A 6031-nucleotide genomic window follows, 5' to 3' on the forward strand; every position below is an offset into this window, starting at 1 on the left:
AAAGTCTGTGAAGTGGGATTTCTGGGGTCAGAGAAGAGGTCCTGGAGGTCCCTCTTGGTTATGTAGACATTGTAGACATAAGGCTGGTAGCCACCACTTGCTCCACAGGGAGTTTGCTACCAACATTTTATGGTCAGAGAAAGACTGGTCCTTCTGACACTACAGGAAGGAAGTGGCTGGCCTCCTGGGCAGAGATTAAGGCAACCCCCACCACACCACCTTCCCATCTCAACCAGTGGGTCAAGATTCCCCAACATAGATCTGAGCTTCTCCTGCCAGAGTGAAATGGAAGATCTGACTATAGGTTCAGGATCCAGGTCCAGTCCTGAAGGAGATGAGGTTTTAATAGGGGAGGGGCTGAGCCTGAGCCTGAGCCAGCCCCTCACCACCCCAAACACAGGGCATCTGAGGGAACAAAGTCTTGATGCCTCCTTAACTGGGCAGGCGGGAGCTCCTGTGATCAATGTGAAGACTAAAAAGAGAAATTTAAGGTTATGGGGGTTACCCTGACATGGGAAAATGTTAATCATATATTAGTACACAAACAAAGCAGGTTAGAAAACAACATATGCAATATGATCTCAACTTTTTTTAAATGGGGGGAAAGAAGCCTGGAATAGTGGTTTTCTCTAGATTAGAGCGTGAGTTATTTTTTTCTTTTTATTCTGTATTGTAAATTTCCTATAATTGGCATATTTCTTTTGTAACCTGAAAAACAAAAAAATTTAAGGGAGAGATTGCAAATATCTTGTCTCCACTCCTCTTTCATCACCCCGTGGTCCCTTCCTCTTCCAGACCCCAGCTGGGCAAAACTCAATTCCTTGAGGACTCCTGGGGGTGGGCATGGGGGTCACATACACCAAAATAGAGGAAATGCCATCAGTAAAGAGCCTTGCTTTGTCCAGTCCTGTGGCGTAGAGTAGAGGTTAATCCATACCCATGACCATCATCTCATCTCACCCAGCACTGCCTTCAAATCAACACTCTGCATAGAATCCAAGTGTCAGACTCAGTGCCTCAGAAGTTCACTGAAGCACAGTGTCCTGGGGCAGAATTGCATCCTAGGGGGGGCAGCCCTGTCCCCAGCCCTTGGGCACCCACAGCTGTCACCGTTGGCCCCAAGGGCCCTGCTCCTTCCATCGCCCACCTCCACCCTTGCCCCAGACCTGCCCTTCTTCAGCTCCACTGCCTCCTCCACCAGAGGGAAATAAGCACGCTGCATGTGCCCTGCAGAAAGCAAAAAGAAAGCCACCTCACAAAGGGGAAACAAGGATAGAGTCGGAGATGGATAGGGATGGACGGATGGACAGACAGACATCAAGACTGAGGGAAACAGGGCCGGCCCCATGGCTTAGTGGTGAAGTGCGTGTGCTCCGATGCTGGCGGCCAGGTTTGGATCCCGGGCGTGCACCGACGCACCGCTTGTCCGGCCATGCTGAGGCCACGTCCCACATACAGCAACTGGAAGGATGTGCAACTATGACATACAACTATCTACTGGGGCTTTGGGGGGAAAATAAATAAATAAATAAATAAAATTATATATAAAAAAAAAAGACTGAGGGAAACAGAAATGTCTCTCAAAGGTCAGAGAGTCAGCGCCACGTCCCCCCCCCCCCCCCGCCCCACTTAGGACTCATTGCTCTGTTCTTGCCCACTCACTTGGGTCACCTTCACTAGATTGGAGCTTTCTGGGGACTGGACAGGTCTGGCTTCTCCCTGTAACTCCCGCAGCCAGCACAGGGCCTGGCATTCAGCAGGCACCCAGGGAACACGCTGAGTGAACAAGTGAGTGAGGAATAATTGGGGAAACACCAGCAGACAGAGACGGAGCGAGTAAGAGAGATATGTAAGAGCAGAAACGGAGCGAGACTGAGAGAATGAATGAATGAATGAATGAAGGGGGGTGGGTATTGAAAAAAGAAACAAAAACGCTAGAGAAACCCAGAGAGACCCAAATGAAAGTTAAAGATACAGAGGCAGGAAAACAAGCAGGGAAGGAGAGGGAGGGAGGGAGAGGGAGAGGGAGGGAGGGAGAGGGAGAGGGAGGGAGAGGAAAGAGAGGCAGGGAGAGAGAGGGAGAGAGGCAGGGAGAGAGGAAGAAGAGCCTTCCCTTGGCCTTGCCAGGCCCTTATTAGAACCATTTGGTTCCAGCCTCAGTTTCCCTGCTAATTCTCCAGGGTTTGCCAGGCTGTAGCCCAAAGGACTGGCACCCTGCTTGGTCTTGCCAGCTCTTTCCTTTGGGCCAGGACTCCGTTACCTCCTTCTCCCCACTGCATGCTGGCTGAGGTCCAACCCCCAACCTTGAGATAAGGGGTCCTCCCACCCTGGCCCCAGCCAACAGCTTCTGCAAAATCCCTCCACCAAGAAGGCTCTTGGGATAAGATCCCTTCTGCAATAATGATCCTCCCCTGCCTCCACTACCTCTGGGCCCTGGGTTGGAGGGGGTGTTACCCCCCTCCAACAGGGAATGTTACCATTCAGCAGGCCCCAGAGCCACGCCTGCCTCTTGGGAGGGGGACAGAGTCAGGAAGGAGAGAAGCTGGCTGGCTTGGGGGCCGAGGGGGCTTCCGGCCTCCATGGAGCCTTGCCTTGATGCCTAGACTGTTATATCAGCTCTGGTATTTCTAATTCCCCAGCGAACAGTGGGGGAAGGGGCCTGGAGAGCTGGGAGGGAAAACAGAGTGGGAGGTGGTCAGAACCACCAAATTCCCCTGGGTCCTAGAGAAGGGTGGGTTCCGTCTCTCCCCCACCATCTGTCCCTTGAAAAGGCTCTGACCTCACCTCCCCCACTTCCGGCCTTCTCCTGAGTTCCAGCCCCGAAGAGAGACACTTCCAAACCAAAGGGCCCCAGCCCCCTCCACGGCTGCCTTGGCTCTGGGGACTGAAGCCCCCCTGCCTCCCCCACAATTGCGCCAGATGTGGCTACGGGGAAGGGGTGGGCGCGGGGCCCAGCTGGCAGTGGTCATTCGGTGGTCCTCTCCCTGCGGAGTCAGCGCGTTCTATGCCAGCTCGCCAGGCCTCCTCACTCAGCACTTCCTCCAGCCCACTTTCCAGAGGCAGTGGCTGGGGCCCCGCACAGTCCAATGCTGGCTGGGCTGGGGCTTCCACTCCCCATTCAGCACACATCCCATCCACCGCCTTTCCTGAGTGGCCCACCCAGGTGTCCTGGCCTGGGCTCAGCAGCCAGAGATCATGGGGAAGAGGGGGAGACCCAGCCCTGCCCTGTGTGGCAGACAAAGGGCAGGGATACCCAGAGCCTGCCTCATCCCTTCCTCCCACCACCTCCCACCACAGAAACATTCTGACCCACAGCCGGCCTCCTGGTCCTTTCCTCCGCAAAGCAGTGAGGCATCTCCCCTCCCATCCCTTCTGTGCTCCCCAAACCCTCTGCTGGTCAGGCCTGAGGCCTCCTTGCTCCCCCATGGATTTTCCAGAGCCTGGAGTTCTACCACAGGGTCACTGGACACCAGCTGCTCCATGGGAGGCCCAGCAACAGAGCAGCCCAGCCCGGACCTGTGCATACAGTAGGTGTTTAATAAAGTCATGCACAAGCCCTTTCAGCTCTATATCACTGGCCTCCGAGATCCCTTGAGACTGGTTCCCAGTGCCAGGGACTGGGAACCAGCCCACGGGGACAGGGCCTAGCGAGGAGCTGCCCGCCACACCCCTCACCTCCAGACAGCTCAGACCCAGCCCAAGTTCTGCAGCCCCTGCAGCCTGCCCAGGTCTCCCTCAGGCCCCCACTCTGCAGGTTTCAATCGAAGGATGCCAGGACACCTCCAGCTACTGAGGCAAGGCCTTGCCCTTCGTGTAGAGAGGTGGAACCAGGCAAGCCCCCCTGGGCTCAAAGAGCTGCCAGGCCCTGCCAGCCACTGCAGGAGACCTAGACTGGAAGAGAGGAGGAGGGGGAGGGGGAGGGAGGCAGTGGAGAGGAGGGAAGAGAACAGGCCTTGGGAGACATGCTCAGCCCTGCATAAGGTTTACCCTGGGAAAGGGAGGATGCTGAAGACAGATAAAAACAGGAAAGGAATAGAGAAAATGGGGAGGGGAACATCCTTGGGAGATGAACCCCTCCCTTCTCTCACTAGTCCAGAGGAAAGAAAGAAAATAGTGGCCACATGCCTGGCACCGTGCTGGGTACTTTTTATTTCATGCTCCCAAATACACCACAAGAAAGGTACTACCCCCAGGTTACAGATGAAGACTCTGAAGCTCTGAGAGCTTAATAGGCTTTCCTGGGGAGTGGCTGGGGGCCAGGCCAGGACCCCAGCTCAGTCATCTGGGGACCCCAGGTCTCCAGTCTCAGCAGAGACAGCTGGCAGGGCCGCAGCCCTGGCCCGGGGAGCCTATGCAGAGGCCCAAGCTATGTTCGGAGCAGAGTTTATTCAAACAGAGCCTAACAGGAAACTTGGCTCCTCCGACTCACTCTGATTCGACCTTATTAAGAAACAAGAAAGAGGAGTAGGAGCCAGCATTGGGTAGGGTTTCATGCCAAGAGCTGGCTTTGAGGCAGAGGCCGGCTGAGCACACTGGCCTGTGCCCTGATCTCCCCATAGCTGGAAAGCCCTGAGGCAGCCCTGGCCCCCCTACCTGGCTCGAGAAGAGGGGTCCTGCCTTGTCTACTCCAGGCCAGTGGGGCTCCCCCACCTCACAGCCACCCTCTGTCCTCCCTCCATTCCTCCTCTTCCCTTCCACTCCCCGCGGGGGGGGGGGGGTACCCTGAGGCCTGTTTCCACTTCTCCTCCTCCTCTCCTGGTGCTGCTGCCCATCTGGCTGGCGGGAGGGCCCTACAGGACCCCAGAGATTCCAAGCAGCTGAGGCCAGCACTGCAGGGGGCAGGCAGGAGGGAGGGAAGGCTTAACCCTCCAGGTCCTGGCCCTCAGTGAGCCTGGCTCTGCATCTAGCTTGGTGTCCCAAGCCAAACCAGCCACTCCTTGCAGGGGTCCTGTCTGGAGTCAGACCAAACCCCACACTGGGGAGCTGAGGGGCCTGTTGAACGGCTGCTGGCTGGATTATGAGGGTAGACAGATGCCCCAAGTCACCCGAACCAAGCCTCATCCTGAAGCACAGTGCGATGGGTGAACAAATGCTGGCTGGCAAGGATGAGGGGGCAGGGGTCCAGGGTCCCCGAGTAATGTCCACTCTGGCTGTCTCCTCCCAAGGTGGGCTCCAGGAGTTTCCAGAGTGGAAGGGGAATCTGCAGGGGCCAAGTTAAGAGTAGGTTCTTCCTACCTGGTATATAAGCACAAGAGGGGAATTTCTGCCCTCCAGTTCCTAGGAGCAAGGTTGGAGAAGGCAGCCGAGAAGAGGCATTCAGAGTGCGATTTCTTGGATGTCAAAGTGTTCAAACTTCTGGGACTCTTCCTATCTCTGCTGTCCCTGGAGAGAACACAGAACCCCCCAAAACATTCTTGGGGACCATCTGGTCTAATCCTCCATTGATCAGATGTGGCAACTGGATCAGAGAGGGGAAGGGACTTGCCCAAGATCACCCAGCAACTTAATCACAGCAACAGGACTAGGCCCAGTTCTCTCGAATCCCCCTTTCCACTGTTCTATGCTTACAGCACCCAATGCCTCACAACAACCCCCTTTCCCATATCAAAGACAGCCCCTGGGTTTCACTTGATCTATGTGCACACTTGGGTTATTTCCAGGCTATGTTGACTCAAGAGATGCAGGACAGAAACCACACATGCTGCGAGAGAAGTTGCTCTCTCCCATGATTTCACAAGTTCTATTCAGCACAGGGGCATACCCCGTCCTACAGACCGGGAGAGTGAGGCTGAGATGTGTGCCAAGAGGGAAAAAGCTTATGCTCCAGCCCCTTTGTACTCCGGCCAGAGGAAGTGAGGGTCCAGAATTAGAGGGTGGTTCAGCTGGGGTTCAGCATCTCCCCAAGGAGGCCCACCAACAAGAAGGGTGTCTCTTAGCACTGCCTTTGGGGAATGAGAGCCCAGGGGTCCTGGGGAGAGACTGGAGTGGACAGGTGTCAGGGGCTCATTCAAGCCCAAACAAGAAGCCAATA

Source organism: Diceros bicornis, chromosome 5 (genome assembly GCF_020826845.1).
Source record: "Diceros bicornis minor isolate mBicDic1 chromosome 5, mDicBic1.mat.cur, whole genome shotgun sequence".
In the NCBI taxonomy this organism is placed as follows: domain Eukaryota; kingdom Metazoa; phylum Chordata; class Mammalia; order Perissodactyla; family Rhinocerotidae; genus Diceros; species Diceros bicornis.